Here is a 24,656-nt window from a genome sequence, read left to right as displayed (position 1 = left end):
CCCATTGTTTGCTATTGAAAATTGGCTCGATCGGACATTGCATTTCGGAATTATTGAAAAATCATTGTTTTTTTCCCAAGGGTCCCCCCTTGGAAAAAAAATTCAAAACCGAAAAAAAAATTTTTTTTTCGAAAATGGTGGCAATACATTTTAACTAATGCAAAAACATGCAAAATGATCGAAAAAATGTGATCTATTCTCCTAAAGAGCTTTTTTGACCTTTCTAATGTGATTCTTTCAATACATTTTATAATGCACGAGAAAGGCATCATCACTGCTAGGTGGATTAATCTGGGTTTTTTTATTTCTAGAATGCTTGAAAACCATTTTTGGTATTGATAAGAAAATTATTTTGAGTGTTCAGTGGAATCATTGACGAATACATAGACGGAGGGGTGGCCATTTTTCCGGGCACCACTATATACCCCTGGGGAGTGACGGATTACAATTATTACAATCACTCGACCATTGAGAAGCCCCTCAATTCGAACCACGTCAGTTTGACAACAGTTGTCATTTTCATTTTTGTTTACCTCTGATATGTTTTTGGCTACGATCAGAGTCAATAATACGGGCAATCTGAAACCGCACCGAGGCAGATAGTTTTTTCCACACTGACGTAAATAAAATATAGAGTATTATTGGCGAATAAATATTTTATACGATACATGTAGTGCCGCGATTTTGAACAACCTACGGATACAGGCTGGAATACAGGTAATATGTTGAAAGGGATTTGCTGATTGCTTCCAGTTTCCAGAAACCTCCAACTCGAGATTCAAATATGTTGATCTCCGATGTTAAAATTCCACCACAGTTTTGCGTTTCTGCGGTTGAGATTAAATAGTCAACTTTTCTATCATTGTTTCGCCTTCAGACCTGACGAGCGTGGCAATGGTCCAAGAAAAGAGGCCACGAAGAAAAGCTGCTGTACTTCGAATGTTCCATGAAACAACCGTCATCAGCTGACGTCACTATGCTGCAGAACCTCCGTTTCCTCGACAGCAAGTTAGAGCCCATCACCGCAATCGCACCTTTTGTATTGCTTTTTTGCCCTGCTACGACAGAGACTCGTTATCACCTGTTATCGACAATGCATGGGATGCTTGACACGGACACGGAAGATCATATTATGGACCTGCTGTATGGAGGTTCCTGGATTAATTGTTTTGGATTAGAGCCGAGGCTAGCGTCTCTACGACGAATGGCAAAAGTTTGAATCTTCTCACGGATATGGAGCTATAGAGTAAGGTAAGTTTGATTGAAATATGCTATTGTTTATTGTGACCACATTTTCAGGCATGCATCGGAGAAAATCTTGTAAAGTGCTGGCGGATCGCACCCTTGCCTTCCAAATCAGCACACATCGCACAACGAGTGGATAAATCTGGAAGGGGGAGTAATTATGCGCAATGTTATCTTGGAAGGCAGTGATTCAGATCCACGAGAAGCAAAACAAGCTGGTAAAGAAGGAGCTACTAGTAACGCCAACGACGATGGAACGGTCGGGAAATGTTTGACTTGCGAGCAAAGGCGTAGGATTGCCAATCCGGAGATGGCGAGTTCGATTCTCGGTCCGGTCTAGGATGTTTTCGGGTTGGAAATATTCTCGACACCCTGGGCATAGTGTATCCATTGTACTTGCCACACAAGATACATACTCATGCAATGGCGGGCATAGAAAAGCTTTCAATTAATAACTGAGGAAATGCTAATAGAATACCAAGTTGAAAAGCTAGGCCAAGTTCCAGTTGGAATGTAGAGCCATTGAAGAAGAAGAAGAAGAAGAACCAGTCAAGCAACCTATCAATCAAATAACCAACCAATCAACCAAATAACAAAACAACTAATCAACTAACCAGCCGACCAACAATCAATCAACCAGTCAAGCAACCAACCAACTATCAACCATTCAACAGTTCTACCAACTAACAAAACAAGCAGCAACCAACCAATCAATCAATCATTCTACCAACTAACAAATCAAGCAACCAACCAACTAATCTACCAATCAAGCAATCAACAAAACAACTAATCAACCCATCAAGCAACCGACCAACAATCAACCAACCAACTAATCAAGCAATCAACTAATCAACCAACCAATCAAGCAATCAATCAACTGAATAATTAACTAATCAACCATTCCAGCAAGCTACCAATCAACCAGTCAAGCAACCAAACAATCAGCCATTCAAGCAACCAACAAAACAACTAATCAACTAACCAGCCGACCAACCAATCAATCAATTAGTCAAACAACCAATAAACTAAATAACCAACCAATCAAGCAACCAACCAACTGTGAAGCAGAGACGTTGTTTATAGATAGAGACCCGCGCAGCGTGAAGCCGAAAGTACCAAACGAACCGTCAAACGCGGTACCAATCGAGCAAAGTAAACAAACATTACTAATCGGTGCTAAATGCGAAATAAGTATTGTAATCATCATTATGGAAAAAATTGAAAAAGTTTTAAAAGTTAAGTAAATTAGGCTGTTTTTGGGGTTCTTATACCCAGTTCATTATTGAATTTCACCATATTTGTCGTTGCATTATATGGCAATGGTGCTGAACGAGGTAGGATATATGGTTGGAGCATACGAAATAACTGCTCATACTGAGAGTCACTTCAAGTTCTCACAATTTTTTATGTTGCCAATCGCACAGGATATTTTTGTCTGCTGGCCGTGAAGCCAGAATTGCTTTTATTCTCTCCGCGTGTCTCTATATAATAACATCGTCTCTGCTGTGAAGCATCCAACCATTCAACGGTTCTACCAACTAACAAATCAAGCAGCAACCAACCAATTAATCATTCTACCAACCAACAATCAACCAACCAACCAATCAAGCAACCAATCAACTAAATAACCAATCAATCAACCAACAAACAATGAAGCAACCAACAAACAATGAGCAAACAACCAACCAACTATTAAACTGATCCAAAATTATTTATCAGATCGCTCACTGCAGGTAAACTATCAGAATTCTAAATATTTAGGACTTCTGCTAGATCAAAAATTAACTTTTAAAAATCACATTGAAGGCCTTCAAGCCAAATGTAACAAATATATTAAGTGTCTATATCCACTTATAAACAGACCTACCATGTTGTATGCTGTGCCAATATGGACTAGTTGCTGCAATACCAGAAAGAAAGCACTTCTGAGGATTGTTCCTCCTCGGACCACCACGATTACCAGATGGTCTTCATTCAGTCCCCCCTCGGTGAGGTTGTGACATGTTCGTTTCAACAATTCTATCGAAAAATCGCATGGCGGGAATGAGTAGAGAACACCGGTTGCTTCCGTTTCTTTATTGAGTAAGGATATAACGCCGGCCGCTTCTTTCTGCTTCAGGTAGGACACGAGATTACGCAGTGGACGCGTCTGAACGCTGGCATCATCCGACGATGCTACCGATGACGTCGATCCCGGCAGGCCGAGGAAGATTGCGTGCGACGATGACGTCGATATGCGCTTCTGCGCATCTTCCAACTTGGGTTGATCGAGGCGTAGTCGCTGAGTAATACGAAGGTGGTGTTTACCTTCCTCGTCCTTCATCAGGCTGTCCACTATTTCGTGGTCTCCGTCCGTTAGGTGCAACTTGACGGGGAATATTGTTCAAAATCAGCGCCCCTTGCCAGACTGTGGTAGATTTCCGTGCCACTTCTGGTAACGTTCTTGCATTCGATAACATGCCATTCCTACAAGAAGACGAATCATAATCAGCCGGACTGCGTCGCCTCGGTGAACGGGAGCGAGATCTATCGATTCCTGGTTCACGAACGACGGCGTGAATCATATTTGCCATCGACTCCTGATCGACGCCATTCATCATTGTCCCTGTGGTGCGGTGGGCCATCACGATGAAAACCGCCACGGAAACCACCACGGCCGCGGAACGGTCTTCCACCATAGCCGTACGATGAATTTTCCTCGTATGATGCACCGCCTTCCGGATATTCGTAGTCGGGGCCGCGACGATACTCACCACCTTCCTCAAAACCTCCACTGCTCTTTGAGAACGATGGTGTTGTTCCGTTATCAGCAAAATCGATACGAAGGATACGAAACGGAACACATCGGTGGCGGGAATGAATTCCAGCAGGCGCGTGGTGAATTCATCACAGGCGAAATTTGAAGCTGCCGATACGAGAACGTTGGCTTTGGGTTGTAGTTTCTAAATTTGTAAAACTGCCTCTACGATAGTTGAAGTTTTTTCAGTACCGGGTGGTCCAAATAATATGTACGGAGCAGGGAACGAAGTCCGATTCACGATATTTCGCACAGCAGACAGCTGCTCGTGATTTGTTGCGACATATTTGTTGAACCATTGAAAACTGTAAAACGCACTGTATTGCATCATTTGAGTTCGAACATTTTGTAACACAACTCACCTCTCGTATATGATCTTTTTTTCCATCGGTACCGGATACTGATTCAACAGCGGACAATGAATCGTTGGTTTCTTCAAAATTAGCTGCTCTTTCACGAAATGACTCAACACGGTCACTTGCAGGTGGTAAAGTTCCAATATTTCTGTCTTTGAGTCCGCCAGTCCAACCAATATCAGTCCGTAGCTTCTTGCCAGCTCCGACAGCAGGCAACTGTCGAAGCAAAACTTTGAAACCGTACCCCAAGGAAGGCGCATCTCGCTTTCAATCAGCATCTTCATGTGACCGTCTGCCAGGTGGATGTAGGCCCGGCTGAGTCGCAACACCGAATGGGGTGACACGTTCCGCACGTACACCAACGTTCTGGCGTAATCGGGACGGTAGTCCAAACGCACGGCGAAACTCGGTTCCTCCAGAAGGTAGTCATCAACCTGACGAATGAAACCAAATATGCGCCCGTGTTTCGTCATGTGTTTGGCGAAACGGTCGTCATCTTTGCACTGTAACCGGCATAAATAGCAGTACAGCGGAATGTGACTCATCTGCTGGTAATCGCTCCGAACGTGTCGCAGTTTGTATGGACGTTCTTTGCTCTTTGACGACGTTGTTTCGGCTTTATCGCACTTTGGCTGTAAGATATTTTTTGAGTTTAAGATGTTTGTGGAGATGAATACTCGCTTAACTTTTCAAAAGGTCCTAAGTAACATTTTTTTCATGATTTAATCTGAATAATGCAATCAACGTATTTCATGTTAATCTGTTGATTGCAATACTCAAATTAAATCATGAAAAAAATGTTACTTAGGACCTTTTGAAAAGTTAAGCGAGAATAGATTGTTCACTCTGTCATTTCTGTTAGATAATCTTACCTTTTCGGTTGCGACCTTACTTTCATCAATTTTCGATGATGAATAGAAATCATTTTCACAGAAAAAAAATTGTTCTAACAAGCACGCGTTGGAGTAATCGATCTGATAGCCAAAAAATATCGGGTACTTATTCAAAAGGACGTATGTGACTTTGTAAACAAAGATGCAAACGTCGATTTGTCCAATCTGCAATCCATGGTGGCACTCTCACGCAAATCAACACCACCAACAGGTAGCCGAAGGCTTCTCCTATAGGAGAAGCCTTCGGCTACATGTTGGTGGTGTATTGGTTTGCGTGGGAGTGCCATCAGATTGGACAAATCGACATTTGAATCTTTGCTTGTAAAATCACATACGTCCTTTTGAATAAGTACCCGAGATTTATGTACGATGCAAAACCGAAACGACGTCGCAAGGTGAGGGAGAAAAACAAACAGACAAACTGTCAAAACGTCAAGAGGGGTAAGTCAGCGCTCGTAAAATATGTATAATGTAATTCGTCACCCACGAGGGGTATTTTCTTCAAAATGAAGAAGAAGACATGGTGCCCGATTTTCTGATGGCTTTGTACCGGACATTTCGGTCTATGTATTCGTCAATGGTGGAATGTCTTCACTTAAATTGGAACAAAGAAACAAAAAAAATCACCAAGAAAGCCGATTTTCGTTTGTCTCTCAGACTCATTTTCACTCCTCACTCATTTTTCGCGAAAATTTGTGGTAAGCATTTCCAATAAATTGTGTTTTGACGGGAGTAATGAAAAGAGAACGATTCCAAGCACGGAAAATATGAAGATGTTGTAAGTAAAAATAAGGTATAATTAATGAGGTATGAGTTTTCGCTTGTTTTTCATCGCTTTTGTTTATTTTTCTCGTTCCAGAGAGCGAGTAATGGCGCTTAAACCTAGGCCTATATGTACACTGATGTACATAAGTATTCGTCATGTTTTCATAGTAATTTATCTGAATTTATGCAAATACTTTTGCCCATCAGTGTATGAGCCAGGGCACTAGACTAAAAACTGTGTCCCATCCCAAGACGTCGAGGACCCAAGGAGTCTACATTAATCTTCTTAGCAATGTCACTCCCAACGATTCGTCAATCATCTTTCCCCCCCTGAATGTGAAACGGTTGGTACGGCTGTCCTCTTTCCTTCGTAGATTCAAAACTCTTTGTTGATCATCATTGAGGAAAATGGACATATGATTATCAATCAAACGCGTTATGATAGTTTGGGACAAGGAATCGGTATGAATTTTGATATGATGCCTAATGAATGATGATTTTCATTTAAGAAAAGTGAAGTGCGGTAGACTGGATTCGAACCATGGACTTCGGGGTTGGGAGGCCGGCATGTAGACCACACGCCCATCGACGCTTGAATAGCCGGGAAGGTAACTGCGTATAAGAAGCACTGCTGGTGAAATAATCGGTCGAAGATTCATAAGGCGCCAGTTATGAATTTCGATAGTCCAGTTCGCTGAGTGATGTTATTTTTTACTAAAAAATCTGATTGCCGGGCAGTTATGGATTGTCTCCCAAATTCAAGCCTGCACGGTGGGCTTGGCCGTTTTGATACTTGTGTCATATTTATGATATGCAGCAAATATTAATGCAGACATGAAAATGATCGGAAATACAACCGACATTTCCAGGATGCGTTTCAATACTGGCTGTGCATGTGTTAAGACAAGACAAACGGAATTCTTTAAATTTTTATTCATAACAAAATTCCGCATTTGTTTTAGAATGTTGACGATTACTTTGACAATGACAATAACTAATTTCTATTCTTAATTATTGAGAGAAATTTCATACTCAGCTATCGCTTTCGTCTTTATTATTGCTGAATTCGATTAACATTTGGTCGGGATTTAACTGCCTTGTGACAATTTAATACCATTTCATACTTACTTACTTATGGTTCCTGTACGGTGGTGCAAAGGGCCGACTTGAAAGATCTCCATCCTGAGCAGGGTTCGTAATCCTCACTCAATCTCAGGAGCACATGATTTTCCCTCACGAAAGTTTTCGGGGAGAAATCGCTTTTCCGGAAAGAAAAACAGCCTGGAGAGTGATAACAATTTTTCGCTCACTTGGACTGCCGCTAAACGTTGGTTTGCTTTTTTTATTTCATATTCGAGTCTTTTCGTGGCATCATAAATGCAAATTATAGTAGCTTATGTGGAACAAATAACTTAATGTTTTCATACAGATAGCGTGGTGATGTGGCTAGAGTGAGCGCATCCCCACAGCTATTATTGTTACTATTCTGGGTTCGAATCCCGGCGCGGCCATACAATTTTGTAATTGTTCTGTGATAATTCTCGCGAAAAGTGAGTGAGAGGTAAAAGTAATGAAACGAAAAAGGATTTTTTGCAATTCCCAAATATAATATCTGGTTTACAGTTCGTCTTTGAGTGATAAAACGGCCTACTTTTCCATACCAATGAAATGGATGATTTAATGAACATTATGCAACTCAAATGGGTTGCATAATATTCATTATAACACTCATTTGGGTGCTATAATGAAAAATCAACACCAGAACAGTCTTTACGTGACTACATTTTGCTAAATTAGCTCAAATAGTGTATTCTATGCGCCCCGTAATAAATAAAATAGTTTGGCGGTCATGACATCAAAAATTTCCAAAGGCAAGTACATCTATCGCTTCACGGCTCATTGGACTTTGCAATGTGGCACGGTAACATGGAATCTGATTCTTCTCCGCAGCAACATAATTTATTGGCAAGAATGATCATGTGGAAAAAATTAGACTACAATTTTGGAACAGATTTATCAAATTAAAGTCCATTTTTCGTCATTGCAAAAAATAGCGTGTGCAACTCGTTGCAAAACTCGATTTTTTAAGCACTCGTAGTATTTACAACGTACGTACAACTCGTGCTGAAAAAATCATCTTTTTGCAACTTGTTGCACAAACTACTATTTAATTTAATTTGCAAGATTTTCGTTTATCTTCCAATGCTAATTCTAGAGAAAAGATTAATGGGTGAAAGATGATCCTCAACATAAACAACGAAACAAGATTTTCCCTTGGCCCGAAAAAACGCTTGCTTTGGTCTCATTGAAATGAAAAGTCGAAACCCTGATCCTGAGCGTTGCCCGGCTATCGCTTTAACCTGTTGCCAGGTTAGATTTCGGTCGACTTCTTTTATTTCTTTATTGAGGCTTCGCCGCCATGAGCCTCAGGGTCTGCCTCTGCTGCGATGTCCCGCTGGGTTCTAGTCTAATGCTTGTTTACAGATTTCGTTTCCGCCCCTACGTAGAGTGTGGCTGACCCAGCCACACTTCCGATCCCGAATTTCTGATGCTATCGGTCTCTGGTGACAACGACGATGGAGCTCGTTGTTTGAGATCCAGTTGTGAGGCCACCAGGTCCGAATTATATTCCGCAGGCGTCTGTTAATGAACACCTGCAGCCGTTGAGTGTTCTCTACTGATACACACCCTGTTTCGTTAGCGTATAACAGCACAGATTTCACGATAGAGATGAAAATTCGTATTTTGGTGCGTACACGTATTTGCCTGTTTTAATACCATTTCATACGTACTTTTATGGTAGAAGATCCTCAGATTCTCAAACCGAGAGAGATATCCGAATTGATTTATGATCAATTAAATCTTGAGCTTGGGCAGACCAATGGGAAAGTTTTTGTTGATGCCTGGTGCGTTTTGGGAAAATCTCGGCTATTTCATCATAATTCTTATTCAATTAGTAGAATGTGTACAAGCGTGGATATGCCCACCGCCTTAAGAAATCTTCTCTTCGTGTATGTGTTCTGTCATGTTAGTTATTTGAACAGATACTGTGAGACTTCAACTACAATGTGTCGAATATGACACTAATAAGTCACATACCTAACAACTCAGCATGCATCCAGAAGCACAAGCTTTTTGATTTACGGCGCATTGGGTATACCCACATGTGATCGGTTGTAATACTGGTTGATTTTCACGAACCATGAGCCAAGTTTGTAGCTTTGCCAAACCTATTCCATCTCGGCATAGCCGGTTCTATGAGTTGTCGCCTCGCCAGGATCAACTGTTCAAACACTGACCACATTCGTCTGCACAGTATGCAAACGGATGTGTTGTATTCGTGCGACGTTCGAAGAGACATAAGATATAATGCGAAGCGGATTAAGTCTTTGCATTTCGATACTGCTAAACAGCAGTAGGGGAGGATTGCACAAATTGGCTCTTCCATGTTTTTTTTTATTTGTGACATGTAATAGATTGTTTTTGATATATATTTTTCTATCTAGTGCAACGGTACCAATAGTGGAGGCAGTTGCTCCAGTTGTTTCACTCTACTATTATAGGGAGTTTATTTTATAAAGGAAAATCATCGGTTTTAATAGCTTTTCAAGTAAAATCTTAGGTTAAGTTGCATCAAACATGTTTGCAGCACGACGCAACAACCGTCGTAAAGTTTATAGTCAGAAAAATCTGATTAAAACCCCATTAGCTCCACTATTGGTGTTATCTCCACTGACGGTACAGTTACCCTATTAAGGTATTGACGATAAAAAAAACAATTTCTCCTTCACTTGTACCACGTTTTCAAGGCCTGGAATGTGGAAGCAAGCAAGTTAACATAAGAACTTGCAACACAATAAAAAAAGAAATTGTTTTGCTGTTTTGATACACGCTTGGGATAGGAACAGAAGAGTTATTAGCGAAATAAAATTAAAAAAGCATAATTCGTCTTAGAGGCACAGTTTTGGCATCCGATTCATGAGTAACAACCTTCATTCGACGTGGATAAATCACCAATCTGATCACAAATCAATGTTGTTGTTGCAGTTCTTTCAATGTTTTTTTTGCCATTTAAAATAAACAACAAACCGTTAATGCCACTAAAAAGATCAGGTACCAGAACGTCTGATTCAGGGGTACGTTCATCCTAATTTGGGGGATTTGTCCCATACAGTTTGTCATTTTTGCTGCGTTGCATGTAAAAAAACATCCTTTCAAGTGTGCCTATCATCTATCAATTTACTTTTTCACCATTGAAAACGCAAGGTGAAGGTTAGGAAGGTCATTGATGCAGTTATTTCTGGACACTGTCGTGCATGTTACTAAATTTGTACCTAGTTAAGCCAACAATTTATTCCAAGTTCAAAATATTTTCTGTTTTGCCTTCAGTGTTTTCAAGTCGTATCATTTGACACATACTCATTAATTGTGGGACACAAAAGGCAATTTGTTAATGAAAACTGCTGTTTTTTTGGTTCTCAGGAATTTCATCTAAATGTCTGCTATTATTTACATCATAGATATTCCCACGTAAAGCACGCATTTTGTTACAATTTCTCCTTTGATAAAACAGCACAACGTTCGTTGGTTACTGTTGTTGTTAGTACGAAATCGACCCAATTCCGACACCTTCCCATTTGCAGCAAACACTGCACTCCCACTGCTCTGCAGCGAGCGCAGATACGAATTGCATCCGTACCGAAAATGCATCTGCAATGCCAACGGGACAGCCAAACAGGGGTTTCCAGATTGTGGCCCAGTGCAAAGTGCTTGACAATCATTACCGAAGCTACTCGAATCGTTCGCCAAAGACCCCTGCAGGATGTGACCAGCTAGCACCGAAGTGAAAGCCCAGCAGATGTAAATTAGATGGCTTTGCGTTCTTGCTGTTGGCTGTCGTAGCTATAGGGGCTTAGAGCAGTTGTAGGTGCTGGGGATGAAACAAAGCAACGCCGTTGTAGCAGCTAGGGCAAATCAGTTTTATTTGGACCCGTTGCATTTTGGACACTTTTTACATTACTCACGAGTTTTACAAACTATGCAAAGTAATTGATTGTCTTGGCTCCCTTGAAGACGACCAACGAAAATGTTGTTGGTTTCAACCATACTTTGACTGGAAATGTTCATGGGTATAAAAAAAGGTCAACATATTCCACCCACTTTTAGAAAGAGTGTGGACAGACATGGCGATTCGTACGTAAAAAATCTTTATTAATGAGGTTTTCGGCCCTGGGCCGGTTCACCTTGTACGAAATAAATTAAAATGTCGTATAAAACCTGTGATGATGGCAGTTTTTAGCGTGACTTAGTTAAAAAATCTTTCTTTAATAAGGTTGATCAGAACTCAGGGTCATTTTGCCGAATCCCGTTGTATACACCCGGTTCTTTTTTTACACGGGTAAGTTTTAGTTGATTACAACCTTCAGCGTTGATGAAACTATGAGTTAACCCCATGAAAAAAATCACAAAAAATCAAAGAAAATTCAGGTGGTATTTAAAAAGCTGTGCAGAATCGGGTTAACCGGAAAATTAAAGAACACCGACCGTGTAAAAAAAATATTGGGTGTATATTTACCTCACATTGCATGAAGTAAGGAATAAGAAGTCAGAAGTAAGCAATGAGTACAAAATTAGGAAGGATAAGTAAGTAATAGTATATAAGAGAGAAATGAGGCCAGGGCTGTTAGAATCTTTAATAAAAAATAAGAAAAAGATAGGAGTTAACCCAAAGACGACATAATGTTGAAGCGCATCATACGACATGCAAATTCCTCATGAAATGAAAATTGTTGTGACTAACTACGAGGAGGCAAAAAGAGTGTCACAGAGCTCTGTATTCATGGACTTACAGACTTGCAACTGTGCTGGCATCATTCCAATCCGTCGAACATATACAAAACTCGATTGATATACAAAACTCGATTGAGCTTGAGCTTGATTGACTGCTCGTAGTTGCTACTCCATTATGACTAGATCAGCTGTTCTTGCACAGGGAACCAACAGATTTTTGCTTGGGACTAGCACACATCTTCAATGTACAAGTTCTGGTGATCTCATTTGTTAGGTCATACTGGCGCCTGCCACGTCAGAATGCAAGTCAATGTAGGGAAGGGGGAGGAAATGATGATGCAATCACTCGCCCACTGCAAGCCGAATATACCTCTGCACTTGCCACGAGTTCATGAGGAATTTGTTGGAAATTAGGGTTAGGTTCGAGAGGCTGAGGTCCGTCTTGGTTAACGAGCTGCCAATGTGATAGATAGATAGGAGAAAGCAAGTGATGGAATTTCTAATTGGATGTTTGGAAACGCGCTTTATAGTTCATTTCCAATTCTAGTAGATTACTGTTAGAATATTCAAGTTGAAGGTATAGGAATTGATATGGAAACGGTATGGAAGTCCATTTCCAGTTCTAGCGATTGCTAGAACATGAGAAATATAGAGAAAGATACAAAGTAGGAGAATGGAACGGACCTGGGATTGAACCCACGACCTCCTGCGTATGAGGCAGAAGCAGTAGCCATATGACTACCAAGCCCTCTCTTGATATACAAAACTCGATTGATATTCAAAACTATACTTTTCAAAAATTATGTTTTTAGAGTGAGAATTTACATACCTACACTTAATGTTCGAAAAACGAGTAATGACGAGTAGAGGCAAAATAGGACGAGTAATGGTGCTTGAATCTAGGCGGGAATTGGTCATTTGACCGTAACTAGTACGGCCGAAAGCCATTTAGGCGTATGCCACTTGGCCACAAAACACGTTAGGACAAAAGACATTTAGTCGAATTCCATTAAGCTGAAACGGTTCTTAAACCGGAGATCGGTTTGGCCGAAAGCAACATACAGCCGAACTGGTTATATTGCTGAAAAAGTCGTACGGTCGAACACGTTATTTGGCCGATAATGCCGTTTAACCGATTTTCGCCGAAACTGTCATTTTTCCGAACGAAATGGGAATTGAGAAAAGAAGAGTGAGGAGCGAGGACTTCAATTCTAAGTTCTCATTCCTCATTTCCTACTTCTCCCTCATTATTTCACACTTCTCACTTCTCATTGTGAAAATTGAAAAATGAGAAGCAAGAAAAGCTGGAGAAATGAGATGCTTCACATTTTAATTTTCACTTCGCACTTCTCACTGCTCAGTGAGCAATAAAAAATGAGAAGTGAGAAGGGGGACTTTTAAAGTTTCACTTGTTCGGGGTTCTGTCAAACCGCACCAAGCGGTGTTTTGTATACTAGGGTGCCAATGAAAATAACATTTTTGAATTTCAAAAAACGACATAGCTCACAAGTTTCATTATTCCATAATATGACCCCATGCAAAATTTGAGCTCAATAGGACATGATTTTGGGGTGCCTAAAATTCATCAAATTTTGAAATTGAAAATTCTCCCAAGGGGGAACCAAAGAAAAAGTCGAAAATCGAATTTTTGTTTTTGATGCCAAATGACTTAAAAATGCATGAAAAATCGATTTTTTCTCTTAGAACATTTTTGAGACATTTTTTTTCAGATGATGAAAATTTTTTCATCGAATTTTAACACTTGACGATACGCAAACGTTTTTGTAGCCAAAAATATCCCCCTATGCAAAATTTGAGCTAAATCGGCATGATTTAGGGGTGCTCAAAATTATTCAAAACTTTATTTTTTTTTCTCAAAAGGGGGATTTTTTTTTGTTTTTTGATACCAAAATGCATGAAACTTTGAGAAATAATTTAAAAAAAAATAACTGACTTGGAACATCGAAAAAATTCTTATTACGTTACGCAGACATTTACTAAGCCCTGAAATATGCCCCTATGCAAAATTTGAGTTCCATCGGACATGATTTAGGGGTGCTCTGCCGTAATCTGAAGAAGTGACGTATGTGCCAAATTACAACCTACATGTTTTCCAATTTTCTGTTAAAGAGCTCGATGAATACTACTCGTTACCACCATTTTTTGTAAAATGGCGTATACGTCACTTTACCAGATTACGGCAGCGCTCAAAATCTTGCTATCAAAATTTTGGTTTTTTTGTAACTTGATCTTTACACGTTGTGTTTTGAATTCATGCGGTACCGCGTAAAAATACATCTTAGTGTAATAAATATTGCCTAACAATCTGATAATTTTCTCCGTATATGATCTGATCTCAAAAGTTTTCAAAGTTACAAAAAATTCAAAATTTTGATAGCATGATTTTAAACACTTCTAAATCATGTCCGATGGAGCCAAGGGGTGGGACGCTGAGCACAATGTTCCAAGCACACATTTTAAGGATTTTATTCACAAGTGTGGCACGTGGTGGCACACTCTGTGGCACACTTTTGACATTAAAGTGTTCAGAATAAAAAATACCGGCAACCTTGCCAAATTTTGTGTCAACTTATAAACGAATGCAGCGTGACGTCATCTGACATCATATTAGGATAATATTTACATGTTTCCGACTGCGTGTAAAACGAGTGGATTCACGTGGGGGCAATGTTTACATTTTTTTTATATAGAGTTTTGGGATATTTTGTTTAAAGAAAAGGAAGTAAAAGATAGTGTAGATCTTTATGTGTTTCTTGAAGAGGCTGTTAACTATTCTACCGATTCTGCCATGCAAATCATTAATTTTCATGAAAGAAAATAGTTTTGTCAAATTACTTTGCCTTTGCTGAGCAAACGTTCATCCACAAAGTACGTCACGCTTTTCAGGAGCAGGGGGCTCCGAGCAGCGTGACGATTCATTCAAAATATTTAGAGGTTCGATATTATGATTCCAGTTGAAAATCGAATTTCGAAGTCACGAAAACTGATTTTATTCGCGTTCAACTTATGGCGCATCTTTGCGCAACTAGTGCACATTATTCGCAACCAGATGCGCTATACCCGAGCAGGAGAAATTGGCTCAATAATACTTAATTCTGTTATTGATACCATACTTTGTTATGAACTAGCCCTGCATAAGAGGTAAAATACCAAAGGAATAATACCAAAAACTAATATGTACAATACTTAAGCCATAACAAACTCAGTTATTAAATTGAATTTCAATACCAAATGCATAACCAATTATTATTCGTTTGGTATTGAAATACCTAAACATGGTATGCCTCAAGTATTCTGCATATAAGTTTTTGGTATTATTTTTTGGTATTTTACCTCTTATGCAAGGCTAAATCATACCAATTTCTGTTATCGAGGTCGTCGCTCCTGCTCGGGTACAGCGCACCAGATGCGCAGTGATGAAACTAATGCGACCAATAGAAGAAAAATTGATTGTCGTGAGTTCAAAAATTCGGTTTTGAGCTGCACATATAATACAAAAAGTGTGAAGAAGGGGGATAGGGGTTCTTTCTAAAATTACGTAACACTAAATTTGGTAATTTTGGACCCCTACCCTCCCCCTCGTAACACTTTTTGTATGGAAGGTTTAATTTTTTTGTATGGATCGTAGCGGCCGGCTTGACCCCCTTCAGCGTTACGTAATTTGTGAAAGGTCCCTAGGGGGTTGAACATCGACGATTTTTGCGTGACCTACTTTGTGCTACTTTGTGGATCTTCCCCAATAGGAAACAAAAAAAAATGTCTATTGAAGTAGCTCTTGCTTTAATAATGCTGTCCAATGAGCAACTCGAAGTTATTCCCATCCCTCTCATGTCCATTTGTTGACAAAAATGAACGAGCTGGACGGGAACAACTTCGAGTCGCTCATTGGACAGCACTAATAATTGCCTTCTTTTCAGCCATCTACTATATTTTTGTCACCACCGAATCATGCGGATATACTGCAACCGATGCCAATGAACCGCTTTGAACTCCATATTTTTCTCATCACGGCAAGAGTCAGCTTGATATTAAGCAAAAACCTCGTCAAAAACGATGTTGCGAAGAGTACCATTGTATCATCGCGTGTTATCACGTATGACAGCCGTTTCACTCTGCTGATGTTTACAGTCGCTAGTGTTGCCAGATGTTTCTGACTGTCAATATGACAATGTGTCATACTTAAGGTGAGGCACAATTTATGGCACACTGTGGCACACATAGTCACAAAGAATGTGGTGAGCACAATTTGAACTGTGCTCAGCGACCCACCCCTTGGATGGAGCTCAAATTTTGCATGAGGGCATACTTTAGGGCTTAGGAAATGTTTGCGTAACGTCCGGTTTTTAGACTCGATGAACAATTGCTTCCGCCATAAAAAAAATTCAAAGTCCCAAAACAGTTGATTTTTTTCAAAAAATTGTTTCTCAAAGTTTCATGCATTTTTAGTCTTTCGGCATCAGAACAAAAAAAAATTGCCATTTGTGAGATAAAAAGTTTTGATTAATTTTGAGCAATTTCATAGCAAAATCATGCCCAATTTCGCTCAAATATTGCATAGGGGGATATTTTTGGCTACGGAAACGTTTGCGTATCGTCCGGTGTTAAAATTCAATTGAAAAAATTTCATCATCTGAACAAAATTCAAGTCTCAAAAATGTTCTAAGTAAAAAAATAGATTTTGGCATCAGAAATAAAATTTGATTTTCGACTTTTCCTTTAGTGCCCCCTTGGGAAAATTTTCATGGGTTCAAATTTCAAAAATCCGAAATGATTTGTGATCAATTAAATCCGCTAAACAAACTCTTGGGGACTCTCATTTCATACCTCTCACTTTTCACTTTGAAAAGTGGAAGTGAGAAGTGAGAAATAATAAGTAAGAAGTGAGACGTCACATTTGAAATTGTAGAAATTGTTGGCGCTTGGTGCAATCTGGCAGAATCCCGACCACTTCTCACTGTGAAAAGTGAAAAGTAAGTAGTGAGAAGTGATGAGTAAGAAGTGACAAAAGAAACGCCTCTCTTCCCACTTCTCACTCATCATTCTTTATTCCTCTCACATCAAGTGTGACGTCTCACTTCTTACTTATTATTTCTCACTTCTCACTTCCACTTTTCAGAGTGAAAAGTGGGGGGTTTGACATGGGAAGTGATAAATGATGGATGAGATGTGATATTGAGACGTTTATCTTTCCACTTCTATTTTCTTATGAAAGACAAGAAATTGAGGATTGAAAAGTAAAAAGTGCGACGCGTCACTTCTAAATTCTGAATCTACATTTCACACTCACTATGAGAAATAAAAAATGATGAGTGAGACTTTTCACTCCTCATGTCTAATCTTTCACTTTTTACTGTGCAAAGTGAGAAGTAAGATGTGAGGAGTGAGCATTGAGACGTCAAATGGTATTTTCTGCTAAATATTCTATAATGTCAAACGTTTTTTTTGCCAGGGTTGGGATTTTCATTCACCATCCATTTTATCCGAATAAATAACAATGCAACAAACTCCGGCACAAGTGATGGTACGAAAATGTGTCATCCTTCTTCGCATGTTTCGTGAAAACAAAATACTGCTGACTTTGCCTTTCTCAACTGATTGAATCTGACGAGAAGGAGTGTGAAATAAAATTAAATTATCCATAGAGCGGACACTTATGAATTTTTCACCGGTTGTTCTATGCGGATAAAAATATTGTGCTAGAATACTTCCTCACAGGTAAGCCAGCCTAGGGATGCCACCTCTTTAATAAAGAAAAAATAAAAAAGGGTTTTATTTATATGAGCAAGAATTCCGTAACCTGCAAATACACTGTTACCCAAATGACATTTTTGGCCATAGTTCTTGTTCTGTGTAATTAGCCTTTGGGTAAAACGGCATTTTCGGCCATATGACCTAATCGGCCAGATATCACATTCGACTAAATGACCTCTTTAGTCAAATAACCTATTCGGCCAAATGACTGATCAGCAGGGTGCGGCTTTTTTCGAATGTTACACAAAATTGGAATTCGTGTGCTTTAATGTTTTTCATGGCAAAAAAAAGAATAGTCTCAGAGTGCAAAGGCCTTTAATGTGATTCTTTGACCAGCAAGTTGAGACCTTCATTAAAATAATCATAACTATGGCAATTTTTATTCAATTTACAATCTATTATAACTATTCTCTTCTGGTCTTCGACTAGAAATTGCACAGACTGAAAATTTTTAGCATCTAGCATGAGACAACGGACAGGACATTTACACAACACCTCGCTTTACGAAAAGTTTTCTCCTTACCGGGGCGGGAATCGAACCCACACTCCACAGCACATACGTCTAGACGATTGACGTCGCTAACCGCACGGCCACGAAGCCCACAAAACGTTATGTTTATTAAATCTGCAACATCATATTTCTTGAAATCTGCTCTAAATGATGTTTTGTTTTCGGAAGACACTCAGAACATGATACAGATGAGCGTTGTGGAGCAAAATTGATTTTTTGAACCACCCTAATAGTTATGTTTATTTTTATAGAAGTCTAAACTGGTAGGAAAATCTACTTAAAGGCTTTTGCGCGACCTCTAAACTTCAATATTTTTCCTCAAACTCTGGGGCTACTCTTTTTCTTTGCCATAAAAAGACACGAATTCCAGGTTTCGGGAACATTCGAAAAATAAGCCGCACTCTACTGATCAGGTGGGTTCGGCCAAATGACATATTCAGGCAAACAACAGGCCCTTTCCCGATTCGCACAGGTATTTTTAACAACGCTTCACAGCCGATCCGTTTTTTTTTTGTTTGAACTACATTTATTTTGTGCTTCAAACATAAATATTGACAAGAAACAACAGACAGTCGAATCTATCACTTTCCAGAATTCTTTCACGAACTGGCTGGGTACGTGTATACTAGACAAGACTAGACACTTAATGTACAACACGAAAAAAACATCAGGTTTAACAAATGTTTAGGAATCACTTAACGTAGAATTTGATTGTTTGATTTTTTAATTGCCATGAATTGAAGTATATTATTTTCAATTTATATTCAAGTTCACTGTCAGCCTTGGTTTGTCTTCGGTCACGTACCCTAGCCCGTGTTGTTGGTTGGAGTACGATCCCAGCACATTCGGTATCGATTTCACTGTGGTATGGGCACTGTGCGGAGGGAACCAGAATGGATTTTCAATCCCGACGCAATCCCCGGCAATTGTAAATCTAAACCCCTAAATCCGAGCGGGATCTATTTACACGGACAGTATTTGCGAATGGTCAAACAGGACCTGATAAAAGCGGAAGCCTCAGGATTGAGAACAGTGCAGTGAGTGTATGCTGCTACTATTTGTAGGATCGAATTTGGAGATGAGATTTGCCCATAAATAGTAATACAGTGATCATTTGATAATTGCATCGTGTCTACATTCCAGTTGAGTGATGGCGAATTGTTAAAAGCTGGTGATTTACAAGCTTAAAATGTTCTCTGGAATATATACTTCCTACTAAATGGCAAAAGGCGTTAAAATGCTTGACACTAATTCGACGGTTCTAATCATTGTTGAGCTATCATGATTAAGTTTGAAAATGATTGCCATAATGACCTTGCTCACGTTTTTGATGGCACTAATATAAATAAATTGACCCCTACTTGTCATTAGAAGAATTATTAGTACCTCAATTAATTCCACCGCTTATTTATACAGGTAATAGTAAGGCCGTCGTTAGTGTCATGTACTTGACTCAACTTTTACTAATAAATTTATTCTGAAAGGTAAAGATACTTTTCCTGATAAATTGATTCTGGTCAGGTACAGAGCGACTTGGCGAGCTTGGGGAGCATTCGAAGATGGAGAGATGCGACCTCGAACCGTGTATTGGGGTGCCTAATTGTTGATCCAGTGCTATCTGTTTAAATGTAAGCTAAATAAATTAAATGATTCTGAAAATCTTTTTTTGTTTCTTGCATAGTGGGAAGGGGTGTTCCGAGTAGCGTGACGACTCATACAAAAATTCTAGAGGCCTAATACAAAAAGTGGGACGAATAATGGCCGGAGGGGTTGAAAATTGCCGATTTCGCGTGACGTACTTTATGAATCTTCCCTATCGAAAAATTATCACGATATCCTACTTTCCATACCAATGAAATGGTGAAACTTTTTTGAAGTCAAAACTCGATTTTTCGGAGGAAAAAGCGCCAGCAGGAAGATCGAGACCGTGAAGAGACGGAGGAACTGAACCGCGCTAATAACGCGCGGAAGTTCTATGAGAAGTTGAACCGTTCACGTAAGGGCCACGTGCCACAGACCGATATGTGTAAACGGGAACCTTCTTACGAACGAGCGTGAGGTGATCCAAAGGTGTCGGCAACACTCCGAAGAGCACATGAATGGCGATATGGCAGACAACGGTGACGGTATGGTAATGAACCTAGGAGCACGCGCGCTGGACATACGACTTCCGGCTCCGAATCTCCAGGAAATCCAGGAGGAGATCGGCCGACTGAAAAACAACAAAGCCCCTGGGGTTGACGATTGTACCCCGTTTGGCATAAAGTCATTTGGCATAATGCCGTTTGGCATAATGTCGTTTGGCATAAAGTCGTTTGGCATAATGGCCGTTTGGCATAACGGCCGTTTGGCATAATTGTCGTTTGGCATAAGGTCATTTGGCATAATTATTATTTAAGCTGTTTAATGGATAAATAAGATTTGTTGAACAATTCAGTTACGTGGTTTCTTTTATATGGGCAATACATGACAATTGGGAACGGAATTGTACGGCGTGATAAATTAAGAATAAAGAAGCTTTCTGTCAAAACGGGACCATTTGAAATGTTGACGCATCAACCAGCAAGATAGATCAGCATTGAATTAAATTGACATTGCATGAAAACTTGCATATTTCTCCCTTTTATGAGCAAACGGTTTCTAAGAAAGGATCATATTTCTCCTTGCATTGAACCGAGCGAACCAAATGATTGAATTGAAAGTAGGAGTCATATCTTCTCTGGCTTCTGCTGGGTTAAAGCATCCTTTAAAAGAAGGGATCATTATTTCCTTTTCCTTATGCCGAGCAAATACCTGATTTGAAGGAAGAAATTATATCGGCTCTTGCCGTCTGCCGGGAAAATGTACCTTTTGAAAGAAGGGAAATATTTTTCCGTGTCTGAAACCAAGCAAATTCCTGCATTGAAAGAAGGAACCATTACGACTCTATGACACTACCCATATATCCATAATCCATAATGCCATTACCCCAAAGGTCACTACTCCGAATGCCATCACCCCGAGTGGGACAGTACCTGGGAATGGGAATGAGCCAGTATCCCCAGTGGTCCTGATTTCAAGTTTATAGTTTATTTGAGTGAAAAATTTAATCAATAGAAATTTATTCATAATTTATGTAAATGATTATTACTTGTTTTACGACTTATTCTTATCACTTTTTATCGTTGATCCTTACTTATTTTTGGACCCTTTTACAAGGTTCACCGTGTTGGAGTCGCGATTCGTTTCATCAAAATCGAACTGTTTGAAACCAGGGGTGGCATTGCGCATCTCGATTCGAACGTATTTCTATCGAGTCAAACATGTTCGGCATTACGGCTTTCGGCATTACGGCACACTGGAAAACGACTCAAGTCGAATGAAAAACACTCGTCACCTTTGTAGCTTTCGAATGTGGCTCGAGAGTCATTTCTTGCTGAAAGTTTCCAATTATATTTGTTATTATGTCCTACTTAGTTAGTATACCTACTTTTATAGTTTCCAGACAATATGCAATCTCTAATTATCCCGAAATCCGCGTAAAAACGACTTCAACTAATTTTTTTTTTGCGTTTTTCACGTATTTCTTGATGATTTTGATATACCGCGTGAAAATCGATAAGGGGAATCTGCGTATAAACGTGTATATTCAAAAATCTACGTAAACATAGTTGAGTGAAATGAAAAAACGCGCATGAGATAACCCAAGTGCATTTAACTAAAACACATGCAAACATCAATTTATTATGATATGGAAATGCTAATATCATCTTCCAAACTTAGACGCACATATTCATGATAGAATTAGAGGCGAAAGTATAGAATTGATAGTTCCGTTAGGATACGGCAGGCATGAAGAATGTTTTTATAGAAGTCGATTTGAAAGCGAGCGGAGGGCAATATTTGTGATGGCATATATCACACGACCGTATGAAGGGGGAGGGAAGAATATCAGTGTGGAAGCTGATATATCTCCACTGGCAAAAGGAAGGTTGTTTGATTTGCTCATATGCCATCGCGTACGGAAGGATTTTCTATCGACGAGTGTTGTCTCCAAATTTCTAATATGACATCAGCATTTAGTCGTTAAGTTTGGAAGATGATATTAGCATTTCTATATCATTGTAAATCGTTTAACTTCACGTAGAAGTAACACACACAAAATCATTAATTTAGTATCAATTTATTGTCGAATCCTTCTTTAGCTTTAAATTATTTAGCTCAAAATTGGATCTGTGGCATAAACTCGAATAAACATAAAACTTATAATTTGTTTAGTAACAATATCTCAATTTACAAAACATGTTTTAATCGGTTGCAACTGCTCAATAAATAATATTCCTTTTTATAGTCATTGAGCACAATTTGCTTGTTTATAAATTAACTGCCAATTCATGTCCTGAAGGATGCCTTTCCAACAGGCAACATGCTACACGCTGATGAAATTACTCTTTTTCTCTCTGTTTACTAACATTCGCCATGCGCTGAAGGTTGTCTCTCCAGCGGGCGGCATACTAAACACGGAGACAGCTATCTATTATTCTCTCTGTTTACATTTCGTTTGACAGAACATACTCGATTGAGCTAGTACTGCACCATTCGAAATCTTGTACTGCGACTGAATGAAGTCGAACGAAATACATAATGCCGCAATTTTGTGTCAAATGTGTTCATCTAAAAGGCATTCACAATTCTGTTTGCCCTAAACCGGGCAAACGCGTTCATTTGAAAAAGGCATTACCTCCTCTCTTTGCCTTATACTGGACAAACGCATTCATCTGAAGAAGGCATTATCTCCTATGTTTGCTTTATACTGGGCAAATGCTTTTGTTCCAAGAAGGCATTATCTCCTATGTTTGCCATAAACCGTTACCGTTCATTTAAAGAAGGTATTATTTCCATTGTCCACCTATGTTAATAGAAAGAAAATGTTGTCTCCTTATTTACACCGTAGGATAGAGCTTTTCCATATAAAAATTCTTTTCAAAGATTATCATTTTACGATTCATCGGTATCTGTGTGTGTTAAAAATAGTAATAGTAGGAAACTACAGATTTGAAATGTATTCGGCCTTCGGGGTGATGGCATTCGAGGTACAGGAGTGGAGCCACCATTTCCTCTCTTGACTTCTGCCGGGCGAATGCATTTTTTTAATGAGGGGATCATATATTCCTTTGCCCTTAACCGAGCAAACGCCTGAATTCAACAAAGAAACTATGTCGTCTTTTACCTTTTGACGAGCAAATGCATCTTCTGAACGAAGGAATCTCATCTTTCCCTTCTACTTGACCTTCTGTCACCCTCTGATCATATCATATCTTCTCTCACATTAAACCGAGCAAATGCCTGATTTAGAAGAAGGAAGCATATCGTATTTCGCCATCTGCCGGGAAAATGTATCCTTTGAAAATTGGAACCATATCTTCTCTGATGTAACTGTCGGAAAGATGCATCCTTTGAAAGAATGGATCATATCCTCCTTTGCCTTAAAACGAGCAAATGCCTTAATTGAACAAATGAATAAAATCTCTTCTTGCCTTCGCCATGAAAATGCATCCTTTGAAAGAAGGAGCTATATATTCCCTTCCCTAGAACTGAATGCATATATTAAGAATAGGAACCATACATATTCTCCCTTGTGATATGCCTGACAAATGCATTATTTGAAAAAAGAAGCTTATACTTTTTAGACTTATGTACGACAATGTATGTTTTTAAATAGATGAATATATGCAGAAATAACTTCATTTGCTTTGTATTGCCTTTTTTTTGTGTAACAGCAGTAGCAGTGATTTGATAGAATCTGAATTTTATTTCGAAAAATCAATTTAAAACATCTCTCTTATAATGTTAAAGTGACAATAATTATAAATAATTGAACATATTATGCATAAGCTTCGAAATTGATGATTACACAACTACTATGCCAAATGACCATTATACCAAACAGCAATTATGCCAAACGGCCGTTATGCCAAATAACATTATGGCAAACGACCTTTATGCCAAACGGCCTTATGCCAAATGGCGTTATGCCAAAAGACTTTATGCCAAATGACCTATCACCTCAGGATAGGGCAATGTAAGCTACCCACCACGAGTTTCTATCGGTGGTGACGAAATCGAGGTGGTAGAAGAACTCGTGTACTTGGGCTCACTGGTGACCGCCGATAACGATACCAGCAGAGAAATTCGAAGACGCATAGTGACTGGAAATCGTACGTACTTTGGACTCCGCAAGACGCTCCGGTCAAATAGAGTTCGCCGCCACACCAAACTGACTATCTACAAAACGCTTATAAGACCGGTAGTTCTCTACGGACAAGAGACCTGGACGATGCTCGTGGAGGACCAACGCGCACTGGGAGTTTTCGAAAGGAAAGTGTTGCGTGCCATCTATGGTGGGGTGCAGATGGCGGACGGTACGTGGAGGAGGCGAATGAACCACGAATTGCATCAGCTGTTGGGAGAACCATCCATCGTTCACACCGCGAAAATCGGACGACTGCGATGGGCCGGGCACGTAGCCAGAATGTCGGACAGTAACC

General features: G+C 39.5%; 1 long non-coding RNA gene across 1 annotated transcript; it reads left to right on the top strand.

Moving 5' to 3' along the window:
- Positions 1-420: 420 nt before the first annotated feature.
- On the top strand, positions 421-1,398 carry LOC134226516 (uncharacterized). The gene is made up of 3 exons (XR_009983494.1): positions 421-717; positions 878-1,246; positions 1,300-1,398. It is a non-coding gene; the product is annotated as an uncharacterized LOC134226516 (long non-coding RNA).
- The last annotated feature ends 23,258 nt before the right edge of the window (positions 1,399-24,656 follow it).

Source organism: Armigeres subalbatus, chromosome 3 (genome assembly GCF_024139115.2).
Source record: "Armigeres subalbatus isolate Guangzhou_Male chromosome 3, GZ_Asu_2, whole genome shotgun sequence".
Classification (NCBI taxonomy): Eukaryota; Metazoa; Arthropoda; class Insecta; order Diptera; family Culicidae; genus Armigeres; species Armigeres subalbatus.
The sequence above is the reverse complement of the archived record's forward strand: the minus strand, read 5'-3'. Positions and strand labels throughout refer to the sequence as shown.